General features: G+C 39.4%; 1 long non-coding RNA gene and 1 other non-coding gene across 2 annotated transcripts; one reads left to right on the top strand and one right to left on the bottom strand.

Annotated features, from left to right (window-relative positions):
* Positions 1 to 1335: 1335 nt before the first annotated feature.
* On the top strand, positions 1336 to 1852 carry LOC141697307 (uncharacterized). The gene is made up of 3 exons (XR_012564663.1): positions 1336 to 1445; positions 1567 to 1659; positions 1753 to 1852. It is a non-coding gene; the product is annotated as an uncharacterized LOC141697307 (long non-coding RNA).
* Positions 1853 to 5417: 3565 nt separating this feature from the next.
* On the bottom strand, positions 5418 to 5524 carry LOC141698836 (small nucleolar RNA R71). Its single transcript, XR_012565336.1, has one exon. It is a non-coding gene; the product is annotated as a small nucleolar RNA R71 (small nucleolar RNA).
* Positions 5525 to 16351: the final 10827 nt, after the last annotated feature.

The raw sequence follows: 16351 nt of genomic DNA, 5'->3' as shown, positions 1-16351 counted from the left end.
AATATTTTAAAATGGTCTTCATATATATTGTTGTACTTCATGTTTTTAGTAGTCATTTGTAAGTAGAAGAAAAAACCCACAAAATTTCTAATTATATGGTTAGAAATGTATTTAGAATTAACCGAACTCAAAAAAACCCACAAAAAACCCCCACAATTAATTAGAAATATGTTTAGAATTAACCAAACTCAAACTTTATACTTGGTTAAATTTGGATGGATTTAAGGTGAAGAATAATACTGAACAAGAGGATATTTGGTTAAATTAGGATGGATTTAAATTTTAGTTTAAAAAGAAGTTAACTTTTTTTAAGAAAATAATTGATAATATTTCCTGTTAGAAATAATAATACACAGGACCATTCAACAAATAATAAAAGGTCCCTCCGTAACCCGTCAATCTTTTTGGGTAATTAAATTTTCATGTATTATTTATTGCATCTATTCACTTAGAATTTTACAATTTATACTAATTTTATTTCTATTAAGTTTGTAAAGAAAAAGAAAATACCACCTGGCCCCAGGACCCGTTCCCGAGCCAATGATGTGAATTTAGGAGAGAAGGATCCCGTTCCCGCTACCCGCGAAAAGGCAAGTAAAAAAGTACCTTCTAAGGAGGGAGTGGAAAGTTCATGTGCTCGAAAGCTTCTGAATCCGATGTGCAATAAACTGTTAAAACAGTGTGGTGATATTCAAAGTGGTGCTATTGCTGCCTATGTCGCATTGCGCGAACGTCAAAAACAAAATCTGGAACTTGAACCAAGGATTGAGGATTTTGGTGAATAAAGTTTACCAAATGTCGTTGAAGAAGGTGAATCAGGTAATTAATATATAAGCACGATAATTTCTATATTTTTGCGATAATTAGCATTAATAGGGATAAAATTGTGTACTGGTATTTCTATATTAACCTGGACAGCTCCTAAAAAGTTTCGAGGAAGATCAAAAATGTTAAAAATTCATGGTAGGACTGCTAATGAAAAGGTGGTCATTATATTGAGTAAAACAAATCATCCAAGTGGTGATAAGAAGGTTACATCTGAGCTAAGTAACTTTCTTGGTACACTGGTTAAGGATCATGTGCCGATTGTTCATGTTAACTGGCATGTTGTTCCAGAGCACCTAAAGAAGAAAATGCTAGATTACACCCTGGTAGCACCTAAATATTGTTCATGCTAACAGTCTTTTTCTGTTTTATTTATTTGCATTGAAATAATGTATTTTTTGTTTGACACATTCTAGGAAAGGTATGATATCCCTACAGGAGGTTTGAAGTGGATAAACAAGACACTTAACACTTTCTGGAGAGTGCATAAGTCCCGAATCAAGAAGGAGCATTACACAAAATATGACACCGATGAGCAAAGGCTTGAAAACAGGCCTCATGAAATATCTCTTGAGGATTTTAAGTTGTTGATGAAGTATTGGGCAGATGAAGGAGTTCAGGTACTCCTAACACCCTAACACGCATATAAAAAATAAAATTAAACTTGAATTGTCAATTTGCTTCATGTATTAGAGACACATAATTACATTCTATGTAGAGAATAAAATTATTTTTTGACAGTCACTTGCAAAGGATAATGCAGCTCGTCGTAATGCATATGCTGACCCACACACTCTCGGTCGTAGACCTATTGCTCAAGTTAGAGAAAAATTGGTATGTCATCATTTAAATTGTAAAAGTAACAGTATTCAGTTTAGGTGCCAAACTAGTCTGACATTGCTCTGTATTTCTTTTTGTACACTCTAGAAAAACAAAAACCCAAATCTTCAATCTCCATCAAATGCTAGAGTGTACTTAAAAAGCCGCAAGCGCAAACCAGGGCGCAAGTACAAGGTAAATAGCGAAGCCATTCTAAAACAACTGGTAAGCATATTTCTAGTGGTAAATAATAACCTTGAACATGTTCTAACTTTAACAGATATATTTCAAATTTCTATTGTAAAATTCCATTCAGGAGGTGCTGGAAGAAGGGAACACTTAAAATGAGTTGCTTCCCAGTGGCAAACATGGACCAGATTGGCTGGTGGGAAAGAAAGGTGACATGGCTGGCTCTGAAAACAATCATATGACTCCACAACCTTCTGCTGCTGATTTGAAGCAGGTAACTCAAGAGCCGGAGGCCAAGTTTCACCAAAAGCTTCAAGATAATATAGCTTGGATGTTGAAAAAACTAGGTGAGGCAAATCCAGGGATGAAAATAGATATTGGAGACTTTTGTGCCACTGAGTCGAGTGATCATGATGAGAATGGCACTCCTTTTTCCAGTGGAACTCAAGGTCAAGGTACTGAAGGCACTGAAGGAACTGAAGGCACAAAAGGCAACACAATCTAAGTCTTTTTAATCTATCGAACTTGTTTATTGTAGCTGTCTATTTGTTTTGGTTTAGTTATTTAGTTGTGTTTGTTTTGGTTGGTGGATGGAATTTAGGCTTGAAGTTGTTTTCGTGTAGTTGGATGGAGGTTGGTATATTTGGTGTAGTTTGGGATGCTTGTTATGTTTGGGATGTTTGGTATTTGAATTATGGAATTCTTCTTCAACCAAAAATGACATTTCAAAATTTTATATATTAAGTGTTACATTAGCATAATTTACTGTTACAATATATTAGATTTAGTGTTACATTATAATCTACCTATTGTTACATTATTGTGAACTTTAGTGTTACAATAGATAAATATAGTGATACAATAGGTTATGTGGGCCCCACACGTGGGTCCCCCATTTAAAAAATCAGTCAAGCTATTGTAACACTTCTCAGGTGTTACATATGGACCTTATGGTGTTATAATAGGGCCCTATTGTAATGCTTTTCCTAGTGTTACAATAGATCCAACAAGTGTTACAATAGGGGGCCTACTGTAATGCTCGTAGATATAACGCCCCTTGGTGTTACAATAGACCAATTGTAACACTTTTTTGGCCTATTGTAATAGCATGAGGGGAATTGTAATAGGCCATTTATGGCGTAGTGACGGTTCATACAGTGAGTCAAATTTTGACTTCAGTTACATGTGTTCCCATCACCATAACCACCATACAACCAAAAACTGACCTACCCTCTACCTCAACACAACCACCTCCAAATCCCCTAGACAACTTGCTTCAAGATACCCAAGCCCAACCAACTTTAGTAGATGATAAGCTTTTGGATCAAAATAAAGGCCTTGCCAATATAGCTCAACAGTTGCTCACAACTGGAATGAGTAATCAAGTCTACCAAGCTTTTCTTCTATTTTACAAGGAAGATGTTGAAGATTAAAATGCAAAGATATTAGATGAAGCTTAGTGATAAGTGGCATTTTATACCACTTAGAACGTCTTAAAATGGCTTAAATTGGTGTCTTGAAATCAAGTATTTTGTGTATTTGATGCGTTTTTCTAGTGTTTATGCATTTCAGGGTATTAGTTGCATTTCGGAGGAGGAATCATCAAGAATAAGCCTTGGCATGTGTTCACCATTACGAGAGGAAAAGAACGGACATATTACGGCGAAGAAACGGAGCAAACCTGGATTTTTTCCAGTAGGGTCCTGCGCGCCCGCGCAGCAATGCTGAGCGGCCGCGCAGCAGCCTTGCACGCCCGCGCAGAAATGCTGAGCGGCCGCGCAGGGTCGGGGAAAAGGATAAATTATTTTAGACTTCTACTTCTATTTGGCTTCCAACTTCTATGTAATCTGAGTTTTATGGGACTATTATATAAGTAGATTTGAGACGTTTTTACAGGAAAAAAGGAGATTATGTTTTAGATTGTGTTTTGCGCAAGAAGCGAAGGAGATAAGGAAGAAGACCGATTTAGCACACCGCAATGAAGAGGAAGCATATATTCTTGTGATTCTTGTTTCGTTGTAACGTTGGATGCTAGTTTTCTTGCTTTGACTTAATTACTCTTGTGACGTACTCTGTTTTAATATAATTAGTTTAGTTATTATTTTCTTGTGTTGTTTATCATGATTTCATATGAACCCATGATGGCGAAAAGTTCTTTTATGGGCTAATCGTGATCATGGGGTTGCAACGGATTTATTATGGAATTCTTTAGTTAATTGTTTAATACTTTAGTGTGTGATGATTGCATGATATCTAGTATTGGTTGTGCGTATTCGTCTTATGTGCGTCGCGAACATATAAGATAGGGTGTTAATCTCTTGTGAAGCGACGGTGGATCTTGAGATTTAGAACTTGCCATGCTAGCATAGGTTCATGTACGTTGTGCATGATTAGTGGGTAACTCTAACAGTTTTATTTGCCCTATGTAATCAAAAGGAATAACTTGTGTTTAAATCGTTGTGTTGTCAATTTCTGTAGACATATAGGAACTCAACATAATTGATGACTATTCAACTTCTATCTTAATTGTGGATGTTTGGTAGAATGGTATTAGTACAATGAAAGTTGGCTTTTATCAGTTCCGTGTTATTCGATTAATATCATCACTGTCACATGCTAAAGGTAATAACAATGGCTATAGAAGGAAGTAATAATGAAGTTGTGATCTCATGAGTGTTTTATTATTGATAAATTGAAGTGTTAGTTAAGTGGTTAATTAAGTAGTTAATTATAATTAATATTTAATCAACAATTTTAAGTGTTATCTTAACATTGAGAAGTAATCATACATTGGTGAGTGAGTTTAATTAGACAATAACTTAGTCTGAGTCTCTGAGGGAACGAACTAGAAAGTATTCTATATTACTTGCGAACGCGTATACTTGCATGAATATTAGTGCATGTTTTCGCCCTAACAAGTTTTTTGGCGCCGCTGCTGGGGACTCGGCGTATTTGTTTAATTTATGTACTTACCATCATTGGTCATTAGGACTCAGTGATTAGGACGTAGTAGTTAATTACTCTTTTCGGTTGTGTTTCAGGTACTTTAGCAAGCGTTTATGCAAACTCGTTCTCGTGCTCGCAAGAGGACCTTAGATACAGCTGAGGAGAAAGACGAAGTTCTTGATACTACGGAGAAGTTAGATTTTGAGGATTCGGATTCAGGAACTGAGCAGAAAGAACCAGTAAACATGGGAGATCGTATTGTTCAAGCTGATCCAGCTCTTATGGATTTTTCTCGGCCTAAAATTGATGACATTCAGTCAAGCATCCTTCATCCGGCTATTCAAGCTAACACCTTTGAAATCAAGCCGGGCACTATTCAGATGGTGCAGAATTCTGTTTCTTTTGGAGGAGCGGCAACTGAAAACCCCAACATGCACATAAGGAATTTTGTCGAGATCTGCAGCACTTTTAAATATAATGGTGTGACTGATGAGGCTATCAAGTTGAGGCTTTTCCCATTCTCGCTGAGGGATAAGGCTAAAGACTGGTTACATTCTGAACCAGCTGGGTCCATCACTACGTGGCAAGATCTTGCGCAAAAGTTTCTGGTGAAGTTTTATCCAATGGCAAAGACTGCTGCTATGAGGAGTGCTCTTACTCAGTTTGCGCAGCAACCTACAGAATCTATGTGCGAGGCTTGGGAACGCTACAAGGAAATGTTGAGAAAATGTCCACATCATGGAATGCCGGATTAGATGGTAATCACTGGTTTTTATAATGGTTTGGGGGCCCAATCTCGGCCCATGCTCGATGCAGCAGCTGGAGGAGCCTTATGGGCTAAAAGCTATACTGAGGCGTATAATCTTATAGAGACAATGGCTGCAAACGAGCATCAAAACCCAACTCAGAGGATGATGTCAGGCAAGGTCGCAGGTATTCTGGAAGTTGATGCAGCCACCGCTATTGCAGCCCAGCTCCAAGCACTATCAATGAAGGTTGATTCTTTGGCTACGTATAGAGTTAATCAAATAGCTATGGTTTGTAAGCTTTGTGCAGGTTCTCATGCTACGGATTAGTGTTCTCTTGTCAACGAATCTGTTCAGTATGTGAATAATTATCAGCGACAACAGCAGCCTGTGCCAGCGACCTATCATCCTAACAACAGAAATCATCCAAATTTTAGCTGGGGAAATAATCAAAATGCTATTCAGCCACCATATCAGCAAGGAGTGAGTAAACAGTTTAACCCACCTGGATTCCAGCAACCACAGCAGTATGCTACAAGGCAATCATATCCTCAACAGGGAAGTGCAGCTGCACCTACTAGTGCTGATTTTGAGGAACTTAAGTTGTTGTGCAAGAGTCAGGCGGTTTCTATCAAGACCTTGGAAAATCAAATCGGTCAATTAGCCAATGCAGTGCTCAATCGTCAACCTGGCACTCTTCCCAGTGACACGGAAGTACCAGGCAGGAAGGAAGCTAAAGAGCAAGTCAAGGCTATTACTTTAAGGTCTGGAAAAGTAGCTGATGCTGAAAAGGCAAAAGAAGTCGAAGCTGAAGTTAGAGATGAAGAATCTAAGCAAAAGGAGAAAGTGGCGGAACCAAAGAAGACTACTGTTGAACACACTCTGCCGGAGGCTAATACAGGGGAGAAACAGCTCTATCCTCCACCACCTTTTCCTAAGAGATTGCAGCAACAAAAGCTGGATAGACAGTTCGGGAAGTTTCTGGAGGTGTTCAAGAAACTTCACATCAGTATACCTTTCGCTGAGGCTCTGGAACAAATGCCTAGTTATGCGAAGTTTATGAAGACTATTCTTTCAAGGAAGGTGAAACTGGATGACCTTGAAACCGTTGCTCTCACGGAAGAATGCAGCGCTGTTCTGCAGCAAAAGTTACCACCAAAACTGAAAGATCCAGGAAGCTTTACCATTCCTTGCACCATTGGAAATCTAACTTTTGACAAGTGCCTTTGTGATTTGGGAGCAAGCATTAATCTGATGCCCTTGTCGATCTTTAAAAAGCTGGATCTGCCTGATCCAAAACCCACATACATGTCGCTACAATTGGCGGACCGTTCCATTACTTACCCAAGGGGCATAGTTGAGGATGTGCTCGTCAAGGTGGATAAGCTCTTCTTTCCTGCAGATTTTGTTATTCTGGATTTTGAGGAAGATAAGAAGATTCCCATAATCTTGGGGAGGCCTTTCTTGGTTACTGGCCGTACCTTGATAGATGTACAAAAAGGGGAACTTACTATGCGGGTCCAAGATCAGGATGTGATCTTCAACGTATTCAAGGCAATGAAATTCCCTACAGAAGATGAGGAGTGTTTAAAAGTGGATGTGATTGATTCCGCAGTTACTTCGGAACTCGATCACATGCTAATGTCTGATGCATTGGAAAAGGCCTTAGTGGGGGATTTTGACAGCGATGATGAAGATAGCAACGAGCAATTACAATATCTGAACGCTTCTCCATGGAAGCGAAAGCTCGACATACCATTTGAATCTCTTGGTACTTCTGACCTTAAGAATGCTGAAGGGAAGCTCAAACCATCAATAGAGGAAGCACCTACCTTGGAGCTCAAACCATTACCTGAACACTTGAGGTATGCTTTTTTAGGTGATTCATCTACGTTACCTGTTATTATTTCAGCTGACCTTTCAGGTAGTGAGGAAGACAAGCTCTTAAGGATTTTGAGAGAATTCAAATCAGCTATAGGATGGACCATAGCAGACATCAAGGGGATAAGTCCTTCATATTGTATGCATAAAATTCTGTTAGAGGAAGGTAGTAAGCCAACTGTGGAACAGCAGCGAAGACTGAACCTGATCATGAAGGAGGTGGTGAAGAAAGAAATTCTGAAATGGCTAGATGCAGGCATCATTTATCCTATTTCTGACAGCTCGTGGGTGAGCCCCGTGCAATGTGTACCTAAGAAAGGAGGTATCACTGTGGTCGCAAATGAAAAGAATGAGCTCATCCCTACTCGAACAGTTACAGGATGGAGAGTATGCATGGATTATAGAAAATTGAACAAATCCATAAGGAAGGATCACTTCCCTCTCCCATTCATTGATCAAATGCTTGACAGATTGGCGGGACATGAGTATTTTTGTCTTCTGGATGGTTATTCCGGGTATAATCAGATTTGTATTGCACCAGAGGATCAGGAAAAGACTACATTCACTTGTCCATTTGGCACATTTGCTTTTCGTAGAGTTTCGTTTGGGTTATGTGGCGCCCCGGCCACCTTTCAGAGATGTATGATGGCTATATTCTCTGACATGATTGGAAATAACGTCGAAGTGTTCATGGATGACTTCTCCGTCTTTGGACACTCATATGATGAATGTTTGAATAATCTGCGCGTCGTACTCAAAAGATGCGTGGAAACTAATTTGGTGCTTAATTGGGAGAAATGTCATTTTATGGTGCGTGAAGGCATTATCCTTGGGCATAAGGTCTCTAGCAAAGGTCTGGAGGTGGACAAGGCCAAGGTGGGAGTCATTGAAAATCTTCCCCCACCTACTTCGGTGAAAGGAATCCGTAGTTTTCTCGGTCATGCGGGTTTTTATCGGCGATTCATCAAGGACTTTTCAAAGATATCTAAGCTGTTGTGCAATTTACTTGAGAAAGATGTGCCTTTCAAATTTGATGATGAATGTTTGGCAGCATTCGAGACTCTCAAGGAGAGTTTGATCACGGCACCAGTTATTACAGCACCAGATTGGACAGAACCGTTTGAGATGATGTGTGATGCGAGTGACTATGCGGTAGGTGCAGTTCTGGGACAGCGCAAGAAAAATCTCTTCCATGTGGTCTACTATGCGAGTAAGACTTTAAATGGGGCCCAATTGAACTACACCACTACTGAGAAGGAGCTTTTGGCTATAGTCTTTGGCTTTGAGAAATTTCGATCTTATCTGCTTGGTACGAAAGTAATAGTATTCACTGATCATGCAGCTATTCGCTATCTGGTTTCTAAGAAGGATTCGAAGCCGAGACTCATTCGTTGGGTGCTTTTACTTCAGGAATTTGAGTTAGAGATCAAAGATAGAAAAGGTACTGAGAATCAAGTAGCTGACCATCTCTCTAGGTTGGAGAATCCCGATTCTACTTCACAAGATAGGATGTTAATCAATGAATCTTTTCCGGATGAGCAGTTGTTTGCAATTCAGGAGGAAGAACCATGGTTTGCAGATATTGTAAACTATCTTGTCAGCAATATAATGCCGCTTAATTTGACATCCGCTCAAAAGAAGAAGTTTCTGCATGAGGTGAAGTGGTATACGTGGGATGAACCATATTTGTTTAGACAGGGAGCTGATCAGATCATCAAGAGATGTATCCCGTTCTGTGAGACGGAGGGGATATTACGAGACTGCCATTCCACGGTTTATGGTGGACACTATGGAGGTGAGAAGACGGCAGCTCGTATTCTGCAAGCAGGTTTTTTATGGCCTACTTTGTTCAAGGATGCTCATCAGTTTGTTTTAAGGTGTGATCGTTGCCAAAGAGTGGGAAATTTGTCAAGGAAGGATGAGATGCCATTAAATGTGATGCTTGAAGTCGAGGTCTTTGATGTATGGGGAATCGATTTCATGGGGCCTTTTATCTCGTCTTGCAATAATCAGTACATCTTGCTGGCAGTCGATTATGTCTCAAAATGGGTCGAAGTTAAAGCTTTACCGACAAATGATGCAAAGGCAGTGCTAAATTTTCTTCATAAGCAAATTTTCACAAGGTTTGGAACGCCTCGGGTAATCATAAGTGATGAAGGATCACATTTTTGCAACCGTAAATTCACTTCTATGATGCAGCATTATAATGTGAATCATCGAGTAGCTACTGCCTATCATCCGCAAACAAATGGTCAAGCGGAAGTGTCTAACAGAGAGATAAAGCGCATTCTAGAGAAGGTTGTTTGTCCGTCAAGGAAGGATTGGTCTTTAAAGCTCGATGAAGCTGTTTGGGCTTACAGAACAGCATACAAAACTCCACTTGGGATGTCACCGTTTCAGTTGGTGTACGGTAAGGGATGTCATCTACCGGCGGAGCTTGAGCATAAGGCCTACTGGGCATTGAAGAAATTGAACCTGGATTTAGATGCAGCTGGTAAGAAAAGAATGCTTCAGCTTAATGAACTTGATGAATTTCGACTTCAAGCGTACGAGAATAACAAAATGTATAAGGAAAAGGTGAAGAGGTGGCACAATAGGAAGCTACATCCTAAGTTATTTGTGCCAGGGCAACAAGTTCTGTTATTCAACTCTCGGCTCCGACTTTTTCCTGGGAAGTTGAAATCAAGGTGGTCTGGACCTTTTATTGTCAAAACTGTGTTTCCACATGGAGCGGTGGAAATTTTTGAGAATGATTCGGACCAAGCATTCAAGGTTAACGGTCAGCGGTTGAAGCACTACTATGGGGACATGGCAAACCGAGAGGTGGTTAGTGCCATTTTGTTGACTACTTGAGAAAGGTACGGAACGTCAAGCTAATGACGAAAAAGAAAGCGCTGCGTGGGAGGCAACCCATGAATTGTTGTTACAGGAACCCTTAGAAGTTAATAACCTATCCAAAAACACAAAAAAATCAGAAAACAGGGGCTGAAAAAAAAAATTTCCAGAGACCCTCTGCGCGCCCGCGCAGAAATGCTGAGCGGCCGCGCAGGGGTCGAGTTCCAGAAATTTTTTTGCAGTTCAGAAAAAAAAAAAAAACAAAAACAAAAACACAAAAAACCCATCACAGAACATAAACCCACGAATTCTTTTCCCATTACCCCATGATTTTATCCCTCAACCCCACTCCTAATCTAATTTAACCTACTCCACACCCTATATATACATACACCTATCCTACATATCTCCCACAAACTTCCTACACTTAAACCCTCTCATAAACATCAAAAATCAGTTCTTACACACTTTTATTCACAAATCAATGGCACCCAAGAGAGCACGCACTATTGACAGCAGCAGCACAGTTCCTACTGCTGATTCATCAAGGGGTACTGCTGCAAGGCCTCGGTTAACTGACAGAGCTGCGGAGGAGGAGTACACTAGGCTGTTGGGGAAGCCGATTCTGAAGGAGAGGGGGTTTTTACCATCAGGGAGGGATGGTGAGTTGTTGCCCATGATTGCTGAGAAGGGGTGGATAGCTTTTTGTGAGTCACCCGAAGCAGTACCGATGAGTGTTGTTCGCGAGTTTTACGCGAACGCGAAGGCTGAAAAGAATGGGTTTTCTATAGTTCGTGGGCTGACGGTTGATTATCATCCTGCGGCGATTCGCCGTGTGATTGGACAGCGAGAGAGGAAGCCCGAGGAGGAGAACTGGAATGAAAAGACTGCTGAGGAATTTGACTTGGATTTGATTTGTGCGACTCTCTGTCGACCGGGCACAGTTTGGAACCGCAGTCCAGCCAATAATGAGTATCGTCACTTTCCGGCGATCGCCATGAACAGGTATGCCCGTGCATGGAATGCATTTATATGTGCTAATATTTTGCCTTCTTCACATGCACACGAGGTCACAGTTGAGAGAGCACAGTTGTTGTGGGGAATTCTGAATGAGGAATACTATGTGGACCTTGGTGAGTTTATCTACCAAGGAATTCTGAAGTTTTTGAGGGGAGCAAAGCATATGAACATCCCTTATGCATCCACGGTTACGAAGCTATGCCGAGCAGTAGGAGTGAACTGGCCGGCTCATGAGCAGTTGCAGTTGCCAGCAGCTCCGATAGATTCTGGCACTCTGAATGGGATGCAGGAGTGGACCGGTGGTGAGCCTGAGGAGCATGGGCTGGGTTATCGTCTTCCAGGAGGGCGTCCAGCACGAGGTGCTACTATGGCTAGGACAGGGCATAGTGAGGCTGGTTCTTCGAGAGCTCAGGAGGGTGCTGGGATGGGTGATGCCCAGTATAGGAGGCTTTCACGGCGGATGGATGCCATGTATGAGACGCAGAGCAGGTTTGCTCAGGAGCTCACTCTTACGTTAGGGACTGCTTTTCGAGGCCTTGGAGCTGATATCCAGTGGCCAGTTTTTGGTGAGGACTCTGCATACCCGTCGCCTGATACTCCACCCACTGAGGGTGATGATGATGATGACTCCGAGTAGGTATACCCTGTGTTCCTTTCTACTACCTTCACTGGGGACAGTGAAGATTTTAAGTTTGGGGGTGGTAGTTAAGGAATATTTTGTGTGTGTCATATAGCTGCATATTCATGATAGTTAGTTCATATAGTTGCATAATTTTTGCCATATAGTTTTTTTTATATAGCTTTATTTGTTTGTCATATCATATAGCTCATGCATATACCATGATCCCTTTTGCAATAATTTATCGACTGAATTGTGATATTGATGCGAGTGTAGTGATAGCATTAAAGTGATATTAAGTTGTGTAGGTTGATATGCATGCTAGAAGCACTTGTATTTTCACTAAGTCTTAGAGAATGCTTAAGGGCTAGATTATTGTTATGATCTGATTATTTTCGAGGATAATCTATTTATTATGCTTAGAATTTGATAATAGGTTCTTAGTGGTAAAGGCATGAAAAAGAAAAAAAAATGGAGTAAAAATAGAATTTGTTGCTAGTTGTGGCTAGGCGTCAAATGGCTAGTAGCCGGCTCGCATGTTATGCGAGTAGTCTAGGGTTGAGCAAGATGGAGCGAAACGCACTTGCTCAGAAAAGAAAAAAAAAATTGCATAATTGATCAAGAGTGGGCTCTTTGGTATTCGAGTTATTAAGTTCTTAGGGGACTTTGTGCCTAGTGACCTAAGGCTTTTAGAGTCTGGGATCCGCTAACCTAACGCTCGTTACATGGATACCATTGTATAAGTCTTTTATGGACCTCACTCATTGCACGGTCAAATAAGCATTTGAGTTGTAAATAAAAAGCACAATTCCGTAGTAAGCTCCAGAGTTCTTGTAGTGTTGTATATCACTTTGTGCCTAGAATTTTTATTCTTTGTATAATCGTAGGATTGCCTTGAAGATAGTCTAGTCATAGTAATTGGTCTAGTTCCGAAGCATATCTGTTAAGCATTTGCACACACCACGTTTCTGGTTGTATGTCCGTTTGCATGAGTTTATTGATCTTTAGTTGTCTAACTGCATTCGTTGAGATGTGACAATTTGGTTGGTTAATTGTAGTAAGGGGGATCGTTGCATTTTCATATAGATTGCATTCATGCATATTTTTATTTGTTTTGAGTCTGTGACGCTTGAGGACAAGCATCGATTTAAGTTTGGGGGTGTGATAAGTGGCATTTTATACCACTTAGAACGTCTTAAAATGGCTTAAATTGGTGTCTTGAAATCAAGTATTTTGTGTATTTGATGCGTTTTTCTAGTGTTTATGCATTTCAGGGTATTAGTTGCATTTCAGAGGAGGAATCATCAAGAATAAGCCTTGGCATGTGTTCACCATTGCGAGAGGAAAAGAACGGGCAGATTACGGCGAAGAAACGGAGCAAACCTGGATTTTTTCCAGTAGGGTCCTGCGCGCCCACGCAGCAATGCTGAACGGCCGCGCAGCAGCCTTGCGCGCCCGCGCAGAAATGCTGAGCGGCCGCACAGGGTCGGGGAAAAGGATAAATTATTTTAGACTTCTACTTCTGTTTAGCTTCCAACTTCTATGTAATCTGAGTTTTATGGGACTATTATATAAGTAGATTTGAGACGTTTTTACAGGAAAAAAGGAGATTATGTTTTAGATTGTGTTTTGCGCAAGAAGCGAAGGAGATAAGGAAGAAGACCGATTTAGCACACCGCAACGAAGAGGAAGCATATATTCTTGTGATTCTTGTTTCGTTGTAACGTTGGATGCTAGTTTTCTTGCTTTGACTTAATTACTCTTGTGACGTACTCTGTTTTAATATAATTAGTTTAGTTATTATTTTCTTGTGTTGCTTATCATGATTTTATATGAACCCATGATGGCGAAAAGTTCTTTTATGGGCTAATCGTGATCATGGGGTTGCAACGGATTTATTATGGAATTCTTTAGTTAATTGTTTAATACTTTAGTGTGTGATGATTGCATGATATCTAGTATTGGTTGTGCGTATTCGTCTTATGTGCGTCGTGAACATATAAGATAGGGTGTTAATCTCTTGTGAAGCGACGGTGGATCTTGAGATTTAGAACTTGCCATGCTAGCATAGGTTCATGTACGTTGTGCATGATTAGTGGGTAACTCTAACAGTTTTATTTGCCCTATGTAATCAAAAGGAATAACTTGTGTTTAAATCGTTGTGTTGTCAATTTCTGTAGACATATAGGAACTCAACATAATTGATGACTATTCAACTTCTATCTTAATTGTGGATGTTTGGTAGAATGGTATTAGTACAATGAAAGTTGGCTTTTATCAGTTCCGTGTTATTCGATTAATATCATCACTGTCACATGCTAAAGGTAATAACAATGGCTATAGAAGGAAGTAATAATGAAGTTGTGATCTCATGAGTGTTTTATTATTGATAAATTGAAGTGTTAGTTAAGTGGTTAATTAAGTAGTTAATTATAATTAATATTTAATCAACAATTTTAAGTGTTATCTTAACATTGAGAAGTAATCATACATTGGTGAGTGAGTTTAATTAGACAATAACTTAGTCTGAGTCTCTGAGGGAACGAACTAGAAAGTATTCTATATTACTTGCGAACGCGTATACTTGCATGAATATTAGTGCATGTTTTCGCCCTAACACTTAGCAGGATGGAAATGTTGATGCATGGCTATCCAAATCTTTCACTATTGACATGGAGGAGGCTTTGTCAAGGTTCAAGGAGGAGTACATCACCATCTTAGGTAGCAATGCCAAAGTGCTTACTCTTTAAGAAGTTTATGATACCATCACAGAAGTCTAAAAGGCCCAACTTAAAGCAATTATCTACATTGGGAAAGCATTGGTAAAGACCTTGATGGCCATCAAGAAAATATTAAAAGATGGTGTGAGATAAAATCGATGAGCTTCTACCCAAGCAGCTGGAGGTTAAACATCAATTTAGTATAATTTCTACCAAACTAGCCACTCTTAATCTATCAAGTGTTGAAGCCAGCATTAAGCAGCTAAGGGGGCCTTTTCTGGCTTTGTATAATATTCTGCAGAACTAAATCTCTTAGAATAATGACACAAAGGTCAAACTGGATCAACTTCACAAAGCTAGGTATGAACCTTCTGCTCTGATGGCTGAAGAAGCAGGAAGACTGGTCCAGGACAACATTAGTGGTGGAGTATCATCCATCTCAACTTCTACATCCTCAATTCCCCAAATTCAAACTCTCCAAACTCAGATCAATGAACTTCAAACATCCAACATGACTCTAGTATCTTAGGTCATCCATCTCACAGCTCATGTATAAAGTCAATAGAATGACATCAAGTCATTGATAGTCTCCCAGAACTACTTTCAAATGCAGACTAATGTGTCATTGGGAGATATCATGGGGGCTTTAAAGATTCCACCTCAGGAAATAATGTAAAATATCAGGACTCAAATATCTAGACACCCTGCTCATCCTGTGAACAAGCCTAAGGGGGAGATGGTGAGAGAGTCCAAGCTAAAAGCTATAAATCTAGAAAAGGTTGGTATGGAAGACAGACTCAAGATGGTCATTGAGGGATCTTGTTTAGACAAAGAATTTGTTGATCTCCTAAAGTGCCTGAGAGTTTTAGTGAACCACAACTACTTTTAGTCTTTGTGCACTAGAGACAACACTATAATGTTTTAGTTTAAGACATTTGGATTGTTAATGTTTATGGTCTATCGATTATTCCTTTATAATTTTATATAACTTAATTTACTGCCATATAAATATTAGATTAATAAATGTCCTTAGAATATGATATGCATTCTATATCTCTAAGTACGTGAGTTAGAAATAAGATTATGAGAATAGTATCAATATTCTTAAAGGTCCCTAGCTGAGTATTATTGTTAAGAGACAATAATGGTGTATTCGTTGACTGATGATCACATCTCATTAATCATAGGTATAGTGATACTAAAGTCAAAAACACAGGCACATGTAAATGTACATGGTGTTGGATAGACCCAAGTTAAGAATCTATATGAGTGTTGTTTCATAATTAAATCTCACTGTGATGATGATGTATCCTTAAACTTGAAATCATTATATTTATATACGAGAATTAATATACTTTGGTTACGTTAAAAGTTACCTTTGACCGAGTAATGATAAAAGTTTATTTCGGATATATTATGAATCGTATGAGAAATATGAATGATCTAGAAAAGGTTTAACCCTCATATTTTAGAAGTGATATTATTGGCCTTTTCTGTGAGCTAGACTATAAAATGCGTGGCCACACTCAAATGTTAATTTGATACGAGAGTTACTTATTAATCAAGGAAACCTGGATTAAACGTTGATGAGAATCACACATTAACATGCATCTAGTTTAATCTTTAATATGTGATTAAAAGGATTATCTTACATTGTACATCATTCACGAAAGGTTTAATCGATCACTGATTTAATTAGTACTACTTGTGTAGCAATGATGTATTACTCGATGCCTCTCATTATTTAAGAT

The sequence above is a fragment of the Apium graveolens genome, chromosome 11 (genome assembly GCF_009905375.1).
Source record: "Apium graveolens cultivar Ventura chromosome 11, ASM990537v1, whole genome shotgun sequence".
In the NCBI taxonomy this organism is placed as follows: Eukaryota; Viridiplantae; Streptophyta; class Magnoliopsida; order Apiales; family Apiaceae; genus Apium; species Apium graveolens.
Note: the sequence above shows the minus strand (reverse complement) of the source record. Positions and strands in the feature narration are given on the sequence as shown.